Source organism: Pinus tabuliformis, chromosome 4_2 (assembly GCF_031772625.1).
Source record: "Pinus tabuliformis cultivar Carrire ecotype Pingquan chromosome 4_2, CPIR1, whole genome shotgun sequence".
NCBI lineage: Eukaryota > Viridiplantae > Streptophyta > Pinopsida > Pinales > Pinaceae > Pinus > Pinus tabuliformis.
This window is the reverse complement of record NC_142304.1, coordinates 861,365,326-861,376,204: the sequence shown is the minus strand read 5'-3', so window position 1 is coordinate 861,376,204 and position 10,879 is coordinate 861,365,326.

Below are 10,879 nucleotides of genomic sequence, written 5' to 3'. Positions count from 1 at the left end.
ATCTTTGCTCGTGTGTTCCCTTCCAAGTCACGTGCTTCCACGGGTTTCTAAGGGGCTCACTCACCTCACTTTCAGTGTGTTAGAACTGTTCATGCACCTTCCTTGGCTTGCTGCATATGTCACACCCTTGCTACCAATAGGGGCATTTTACTTTCCTTTGTCTGAAACCGTAGTCAAGGCGATACCGTACAATGCACTGTTGGGACTCCTACACCAAACAGTTTGAGGTCTAGTTGGGACTTCTTACCGGGGAGATCCCTTGACATGTTGGCGGGTCCAACACCGTTAACATTTTTGGCGCTAGAAGGAGGGCTAGATGACAAGATGTTTCCTCTCATCTTGTTTTGAACCTTTGTACATCTATCATGGATTTTGTCACACTCACCCCTTCACAATGTTTTTCGCATGCTAAACCTCTCAACATCACGAGGGATTTTTTTGATCTCTTATCTAAATTCACATATGATGGTGAAGGCGAAGTGGCCTAGACTGAGTACTTAGAAGACTTCTATGCATTCCTTGAGAATGAAAGCGAGTTCTATGCAAAAGAGGCCAATCTACTACTTGCATACACACTTCGCGAATCCCCACAACGGTGGTGCTGTAGTCTACTAGCTAATAGCGTGCACTCACTTGAGCAGTTCTGTGATCTCATTGAATCTACTTTCCATCATTTTGATTCAGAACCTCTTGACCAAAAACTATTACAACAACGGAAGGCACCAAATGAATTGCCTATGGATTTTTGGCAGCGCTTCCATGATTTACAATTTCAAGCTTTGAAAAGTCAGATGAAATTTCCTTATCTTTGGGATAGATTCAAGTACTGTCTTAACAAATCAGTCCAACCCAAGAAGAAGTTTGAGCCCAAGCCCCACTCAGCATACTTCAGTGATGGAGTTGTGCAATCACAGATGGATACAGTCATTGTCACTAGTTATTTTCCATCATCCCCTCATCAAACAGCTCCACCACAGCAGAGTGATGTGAGAGGGGATGCACACACATCTGTTCAACTTTCACATCCTCCCAACATCACTTTGCTTAATTTTGCACAGATTTGTTTGTGAGTCTATTGAGTTGTCACATGCATTTTGTACCTCAACCTCTGTCTTCATACTCAGATGATCCTCCAGATGATACTATCTTGTGTTCTTCCATTCCGGACTCTACACTTTTTGTGAACGAGGATCAAGCCATCGACAAATTTGGTGTTGCACGACCAACATGCGCTGTCATTCACGAAGAGTATGACTAGGAGCTTTAACATCAACACTCTGCGAAGGATGACTCCCTACTTTCCAAGCCCCCTCCGTTCTTTCCTGACATCTTTGGTGAACCTATCATCCATGATTTGGTATTTGTATCTCCATATGTGGATGCACCGAATGTTGATCATTCGCAGGACACATTGGATGTTAGTCCATCATCCGACATCAGAGAGGACAAACCATTCATTGAAAATCCACTTGACTTTTCATCTACTTTTTCCGGAAACACATAGGGTGAATTTATCTGCTTTTCATCTACCCCTCTATTTGATTCGTCAGATCATGAGGATGCCGATGAAATCATTGATTTTACTGATCATAGCTATCATGATATATTTACTCCCGTATTCGATCGCGATGATGATTCTATCACAGTTGATTTTTTGAAGTAAGCTATTTACGATGATCTATCTGTTGACGAAGTTGAAACCCCATAGACTGTCGAGGAACTTCAGCCCGAGCTGATGGTTATGTCAGGCCCTCGCTGTCCTGAGGTTGGTTTCAGTTCTGATCAAGAAATTTTTGAAACACCTAAGAATATTCATCACTCATCTGTATGCATTGAAGATCAATCCCACACACAGATCATACTTCCTCCACTTGAACTACTCGATCCTATCTCTCATGCACTGGAGGAATCCTACACTACAAGCAAATGTGCACGATGCAAGTTGTCTTTGTTTCTTTCATTTGCTTGTATTTCATAGTCAAGAGTATGCATATGCTTAACAACTACACGTAGTGTTGTACATGCACTCGCTCATGTTCTGTGGACACAGTTAAATTTGGAGTGTGTTTCTCTTCATTGTTATATCTTTCATGTCTGCTAGTTCGCACAACTATGTTTTTCACAAACCATGCCTTCACCAACATGGGTCAACCAATGTTCCGGTGGCTGCATTGGAAGTATCACTTCACGTGACGAGGCCCATGCACTGTTAGCTTAGGAGTAGGAGTAGTGTTTTATTTTAGTTGTTTTCTTTCATGATTGTTTGCTTACTTACCTTGCATGCTTGTTTGTCTGCTTTCCACTTTGCTTTCCCAATTGCTCCTGCTTTTACTTTGTTTTTCGTTTGTTTGCTTGTTTTCCACTCATAGGTTAGTTTCATATGAAACTGTGTGCAAATCCTAAAACAAGTTGGGTAAAGTACAAGAGGACTTACGTAGTTATCAATACTCGGTTATCTCTTGTCTTGCCTCTATATGAAGAAATTATTATCTTTGTTCCATGATACGCCAACGGAAAATATGTATTGTTCGAAGAGAACCTTGGTGAAAACACAATGCTTTCACACTAACTAGTTTCACTTACTCTAGTCAGTTGTTTTTGGGTTAACCCTTGGCAGCTCAGTCAAGTAGAGTAAGGTGAGGGGGAAAACCTTAACAAGCATGTCAGAGGTATATATAAACTACTTCTCTGAAGGAACAACCTCTTCTTCTCTCAATAAGTCAGGATCCTTCTTCTGCCTCTGAAGTGACTAAGTGCTATGCACAGTTATGAAAATGAAAAATGAAAAATGAAAAGTGAATTTTTTTGAAAATGAAAAATGAATAAGGCGAAAGAAGAGAAAGGCTTCCTTTGCAGAGAGGTGATGCAGTAACTCCGTTGGGGTACTGACCAGGCTCGTTGGCAGCGGAGTGATGATTGTGATCCTGTGTGACTCCACCAGGGTACTGTCTAGGCCTGTTGGCAGCGGAGCAACACCAGAGATGAAACTAGACTCTGACAACTATACTTCTTGTGCACCAATATACCCCTCATACCCAATCAAAACAACTGTGTTGACTTGGCTTGGAATGTGTGGCAATCAACCAAGAGCTTGGAAGATGCTACATCTTACAATCAAGTAGGTGTGCAAAACCAAGATGAACAGAGAACTGAACAATACTTCTGGAGGTGTTAGACTTGTTTTTCACGAACGAGGTCCATTCAGAGAGCTAGAGTTCTACCAGTGTGTCGCTAAGTGTTGTAGTGGCTATAACCATCCTCCCAAATTTTTCTTTAGCTTCGTTTTGGAGCCTCCCTACCAACCATCCTCAGCAGCATGTCTTGCACTGTCAAGTACATGAGCTTCAATGGTTTTCTAGCAACATGACAACCTGTGCATGATGGCTTGTTTCACTCCCCTCATGGGCTGCTTCCATGAACTTTTTCCAGTTGCTAGCTGAGTAGCTCCCTCAAGAAATTGCACAATTCTAGAGGGGAACCAACCTTCCCTTCATAAATTGTGCAATCCTGACTTGCATCCCGTTGGGCTCAGAAACTGCGCAATCCTATCAGTCAACCTTCCCAATGAAAACTTTGCAATCTGGCCCAGCAGGACTGCTCAACCTAGAAATTCCACAACTTTGGGCAACATTCAGTTGCTCCTCCCAGAAATGACGCAATCCCTATGGGCAACCAGCCCAGCTTCCTCATAGAAATGCGCAAATTTCTCCCTCAGGCAAGCAGGTTGTTGCATGTTCCCTCACGTTGACCGATTCCACCCGGGACCGAGAAAATTGACTTGCATGCATGGGCTAATTTTTCCCGAAATATCAAAAAGAAACATGCAAAAAGCATCCCTATATTTTAGGGATCTATTTTTAGCAGTTGGAGGTTACATGCAAAGATCGTTTTAGAATCTTTCCTCCAAGTGTCGCCTTTTCCTAGATTTGTGGCATGCTCATCATGAACATCAAACTTATTTATTCAATGCTTTAGAGCTCACTTATTCACATTGATCTTGGAGCTCTCACATCCCACAGCACATCTGGGAGTCTTCGACACATCCAACTCAACTATTTCTGGGTAAGTTCGCTTAACTTGTCTTTTGCAGCATTTTTGTCACTTTTTGTGTTTTGGCTTGTGAGAGTGTTGTCTTCTTGATTTCTATGAATGCTTGCTATCATTTTCATGCATATTAGCTTGTACTAGCACTGTTTTAGTTTTTGTTAGCATCTCACTGTTTTCGCATGCATGACACTGTTTTGCATGAACGATCGTCGATTCGGCGACTCGCTTCACACACATGCATGTTGTTATGTTTTCTGAATCTTCCATTCACTGTTTTCATGCATGATCTTTCACTCCTGGTTACACTCAGTATCGCCATGCATTCACATCCACAATTGCTTTTAGTTTCCCAGCGGTGGGTCTAGGCAGCCATGGCCTGAACTCTGCCTCACCAAGACAAAATTGCACAATCCTGAGAGGGAAGGCTCTGCCTTCCTTCTAGAAAATATGCATTTCTACCCAGTGATTGTCCCCCAGCCTTGCATTACATAAATCTGAGAGGCAGTGACTCTTGGCCCAAAAAATTGCGCAATGCAGTCGCTGGCCCTAAAACCCTTTCTAGCTGAAATTTCACAATGCATAATCCCAATTGCCAACAAGCTAGTCGAGATTGTGCATTGTGCAATTCTAGTAGCTAGCCAGCCTCCAGACAATATGGACTACCTTTTGCGCAATCCCGACAGCCAGTCTCCAGGCTTACCAAGAAAAATTGTGCAATCCTTGCCAGTCAAACCCCAGGTATGTAGCATGTCATCCCTCAAGTTTTCTTTGGTTTTAGCTGACAGATTTCTTTCCATGCATGTTGCCATGTCTCCAGATCTAGCAGGTGTTTGTCCACCTCTCAACAATTCAGGATCAATGGCCTCCAAGAGAGCAAGATCAAAGGACACTGACGGAAGCACAACTAGAGTAACAGTTGAGCGAGTGTCTACAAGTTTTCCAATCTATGAAGACACCAAGCCGATTGTAGACAAGGACATCAAGCTGAAATGGCAAGAGGTCAACGATGCATTTGTAGGCACATTTGGGGAAGACCTCGAAGACTTCCAAGTCTATGTGAACATTCACAAGTCCGTCTTGTACCGGATTGCATGCAGGTATCCCATGTTCCCATGCGCGAACATGACACATTGGATCGTCTCGCACACTTATCCCGAGACAATGACATTGAACAGTGTTAGCAGGACGGATATTTCTACCTTTAGGGCACAAGATTATGAACATATGTACCATATGTCGAAGCCAATGATCACCATGGAGACACCCTTCAACATACCCAGCAGCAATGCCAACTCCAGGGATATCTTGAAGAACTGGGTGAAGGAGCCAGCCAAATTCAGGATGACACCCAACCAGGTTTACAAGACGAAGATATTGCGGAAGGTGTATCAATACTTGGTCATCTTTGCATGTCGCTTGTATGGCCAAGAGAGCACGGAAACCTTCCTGCAGAGTTGGGTGATCACGTTGGACCAACTGGCCAGTGAAGGCAAAGCATGCAACTGGTCTGACATGTTGGCTCACAGGCCAAAGGAATAGGTAACAATAGCTCGGCAGCCACCCAAAGGTCAGTAAGCAGAAATCTACATGACCGCCTACATCATGGACGCATTCTGTTCCCATCAAATTTTCTCGAGTTTGAAGTGGGCATGGATATCAGCGGAGACCTCCGTGAACACTTATTGTAAAATTTTGTTTGAATGCAGCTTCAGAGGAGTTATCACACAACTCTCAGATCATTTTGTCACCCCGGTGTACAAGATGATATTTGAGCAAGATCCACCTTACATGTCGAAGGCAACAATGTAGGCACTGATCAGCATAGTTGATTGGTATGCCTCACCATCAAGCACCTTCATATGGATGTACAGCCTAGAGAGGCTTCCACATGTTTTGCCAAAGTTTGCCTTGGACAAGCTCGTCATGTAAGAAGTATCATACCACATCTCGGCACGACTATCAACTAGGTTGCACCGGAAGAAGAAGGCACCTTGGCCCACTCTTATGTTGCGGATTGGGTTATACGAGATACGAAATTTCAAGCATGCGGATGTCGAAGTAGAGAAGATCAAGAAATATCCATTTGACGACTAAACAATCCATATGACCCACATTGTTTTGTAAAAGATCACTGCACGAGATTATAGTTTCAGTGGATCCACGGGGCATGTCATTGGGTGGAGGAAGGCCCATTGAGATATCGTTATAGCTTCTTCAGGCCCAATGAGTCAGTCGGCATCACTATGGAATGGTTAACAAAGCAGGATAAAGCAGCATCCAGGAGAGAACCAACAGCAATAGCAGCATAAGTAAACATATCGACAGGCAACAAAGGCAAGAGGAATATTATCGACAATACGGAGGCAGAACAAAGCCACATGTTCTTAGCAAACTAACTTTTGGAGAAAGTAGCTTTGGCAATAGAGGTGAAGAGGCAACAATGTGATAGGAGGAATGAGTAAAGGCATAGATAAAAAGAGAGAATGTAGGAATCAGAGAAGGAGTTGCATGAGTTGAAGGAGCAAATCTGGAAGGAACAAGAGAGAGAAGTGCAGCAATAATAGGTACATTAGGGGGTGCAATATGTACAGACAAATGAAACTCCGCCCATAAAGGTTGTCAACTCATCTGAACAACTGACACCAAGAAGACAGGGTGAACAATCGCAAGAGAAGGACTTTGCTTAAGAGATTGAACAAGCACTTGAGCAGATGGATATAGATATGGAGAAACAAGAGTTAGAGCAAGACATCGACCTCATGCCTTACCACCAAGAGGTCGACCCACCAGCTTCATCGGATCTGGAAGTAGAGCAAGTCCCAAGTGACCAAGGAGACACTGAGATCCTTAGAGACAATCCAGAAGGAGAGATGCACAACATATCATTCAATGAGTTGCAACATAGAGTTGTGCAATCTCGCAAAGTGTCTACTCTGGATGATCACACATCCCCTGCACAGTTTAAGGAATAAGTGATCATGTCTGACGTGTTCAAGCATCCAACAACATTGGTCTATGCTAACAGAGCATATGCCGAATCCATTAGCTTGAGTGTTCACTTCTTGATAGCTGAGAACGAGCGAATGGCTAAGGAGTTATAGACGGCCAAGAAGGGAGGAGAACTGGTTACAACATCCACCCAAGCAATGTTGAAGAAGGCAATACTGGATGAAGTATTGTCCCTTGAGACAATCATGCGGGCACTATATTCCAAGTTTGGTACCATGCAGAAGGCAGTTGTTCATCTTAATGGTTGGCAGCAGCGATGTGCTAGGAGAGCATGTATCTTTTCAAACGTACATGTTGTTTTTTATTACATGCAAACATGGACAATGAGATACAAGGGATCCCCATTACACTTGCCCAAGATGATGAAGCCCAGAGCGGTCGAGATGAAGGCATGCATCCGGAGTCAAATTCGGAACTATGAAGATGTCCCGCAGCTCATCACTAGTCTACATGCTTCCCATGCATGGATATTCAGGAGTATGGATGTTGTTGTGCACACAGCCGCACTCGAGACAATGATGCAAATGCTATCAGACGAGTTGGGCAAAGCAACCCGAGCAGTGTACCCGGATGCAATGGAGGTAAGAGTTCATTTCCAGAAAGATGTCACAACAGAGTACACAGACACCATCACGGACTACCAAGCATGGCATTAGTTCGCCACCATCGACCATCATGAGGATGTCCAAGAGCTGGTCTTCCCACAATTGTCCGAGTCATAGTGATGTCTTGCATGGCTTGCTCAAGCATATTTTGTCTCACATGGGTACATGTGCAGATTGTATGTAATGGCTTGTCAAGTGGAAGTTCAAGTGTCGATAGTTGGATGTAACAGTCATAGAGTAGATGAAGAGTCATCAAGATAGATGAACAGTCGCAAAGGAGAATGTCAAGGGTCACCCCACCCTTTGTTATATATAGTCCCTCACAACTCATCGTAAGGGCTTTTGGTCAGCCAAGCTTCCGATAGGAGTATCTTAGAGAGAGCTTGGATAGTATTGTAACGAGCCTTGGCTTCTCCACTGTGCAGAGCTAGTATATCTCTTTGGAGGAGCAGGTGACAGTGACTGTAAAGTTCCGCTATTGGTACTAGTCGTGGGCCATGGTTGTATTGTATAACTGGAACTTACACTTCTTAATATAACAAAGCCAACATGTTTCATGCATATGTCATATTGTATTTTAGCTATCTTGTTTACTCTAAATGATATATGTATTTGTTTGCTTACGCATGCATGTGTAGCTATTTTATGTATATGTATGTATGAATCTTACTGAAATGTGTTGTTGGTTTAACCATCACTTTGGATTGTTAGCTTACTTGCCTTCTAGTTTGTGATGCATCTTTGCTCGTGTGTTCCCTTCCAAGCCGCATGCTTCCACAGGTTTCCAAGGGGCGCACTCACTTCACTTTCTGTGTGTTAGAACCATTCATGCACCTTCCTTGGTTTGCTTCATATGTTACACGCTTGCTGCCAATAGGGACAACTTACTTGCCTCTGTGCGAAACCACAGTTAAGGCGATACCGTACGACCCACTGTTGGGACTCCTACACCAAACGATCTGACGTCTAGTTGGGACTTATTACTAGGGAGATCCCCTGACATGTTGGTGAGTCCAGCACCGTCAACAAAACCACAATAATTCCCACGAAATAAACCACCACAAGTAGATCCCCACAGGGAAACCCTATTACCTAAGTAGGATCCTGCATCCAGAGTGCACATATAGAACAAGGACGTCCAACGGTAATGACATGTAGGGCTTCCGGAGAGATATAGAGAGCACTTACGCAGTGCAATGACATAAGAAAACAAAGACATCCACACTTCTATATTATTGGAGACCAACAAATAGGAGATGTGCAACAACAACCATAAACAAAAACAAAACAAACAGAAGAGGACAAGAGCACCCGTGTTCACGTCAGGTCGTATGGAGAGTGCACTACCAGATGTCTAAATCATGTCCACCAAGAGAGTGCTACAAACCATGTATAGGATAAACCACCATGTTACCACATTGCCGCTCCAGAGCTCCTCCCACCATGTTAGAAGTCATTATACTTTTAACATTATAGGTTTATTTGGAATAGAATTTTTAGAATTTTAATTTAATTACTAATATAATTCTTAATAATTATTAAATGGATGATAGGAATTAACCTACATGAAATTTTCTAGAATACTTTTGGTAATTGTTACACATTCGAGATTTATTTCAAATGTAGTTATGTCTTTTTATGTTGTTTTAATTAAAATGATTAATTAAAAATCAGTCGTATGAAAAAGTGTCATATGAAATGAACAACAGTATTTTGCATGTGTATTATTAATAAGCCATGGTATTATAACAAAGCCTATTTACGAATTAAAAATCTCCATGGTAAACTAAGGGTGAATATCCATAGTTAAAAATCTTGTTACATTTTTTCTTTCAACTTTTATATGTTTAACTCATATATTATTTCCTTTTACAATTATTATTAATAATGATGATTTAAAATAAAGTTATAATTTAGTTCATTTTTATGATTTTTCAAATTTAACAATATCAAATGTGTACAATATTATGAAGTATTTTGATATTATCTTGGATTAATGCATATTAACAATAACCAACTATTTAAATTATATAATTTTACTAATTAATATGGTTATAAAATTTAATAAAGATAAATTAATAAAAATTTATATTAATAACTTATTACATGATATTGTATTTGTAATTGAATTTTTATTAAAAAATAAATATATTTATAATCATTTATTTAATTTTATAATTTAGCCTTTTGATAAATTTGGAAAATCCTTCTCAATTTTTTTAAATCTTTCTAGTTAAAAGATGGTTAGTCTATAACAATTGAAGGTTATGGTGCGTACACAATACTCATAGGTATAGGTATTAAAATTAATGTTTTATGTCATTTACCAAATATCAAATATCAGTTCGAAGTTTATCATCATTGCGAATCCACATATGGTTATCGGCCAGTTATGTTTTTACCAACTATTTTGCAAAGAGGGAAGGAGAACAACTTAGTATAAGGGACTCGTGTGATAGATACATGCACATGAGTATATCACTTTGCAACACATAATGAACTGTTGTAAAATAGAAACATGGTTTCCACATGAAGCCACACAGTTGGGCTTGAAAAATCACAATATGTTTAGGATTGAAATATATTTCCTTATCGTCTAATTATCTTCATTCTTTACTTAGTGAGAACCAAATAATGAAGCGACTTCCTTATTTAGTTTAAGAAGTAATCCGCTCAGATTTAGGGAAAAAATTTAAAAAGAGATCTAGAAAACAATTCAAAATTAGCAATCTAGAAATTTAATCGCTAAAGTTTTGTTGTGCTATGGAAGAATGAGATGGATGATCCTTGGTAGAAAAAGCAATGGTTCATTGTGATCTAAGTATTGGGCTTATGGGAAAGTCAATAGAAGACTAAGTAAGGAATTTAATATGATTATTTTTCATATTCAACCATGGTTTGTTTGGTTGATCATTTTTTTAGGAAATTTTGTCATCAATTTAACAATGGTAGGATATTAGTTTTTAAAAGTTAGAAAAAATGGTATGGATTGTGATATATCAATTATTTTTACTTAAATAATTATTGCTAATTACACTTAGAATGGGCTCTACAACCTAGTATGAGGAAGATGTTGTCACTTATACTAAGTTGTAGAGTATTAAAAGTTAGAAAAAATGGCATGGATCGTGATATATCAACTACTTTTACTTAAATAATTATTGCTAATTGCACTTAGAATGGGCTCTACAACCTAGTATGAGGAAGATGTTGTTACT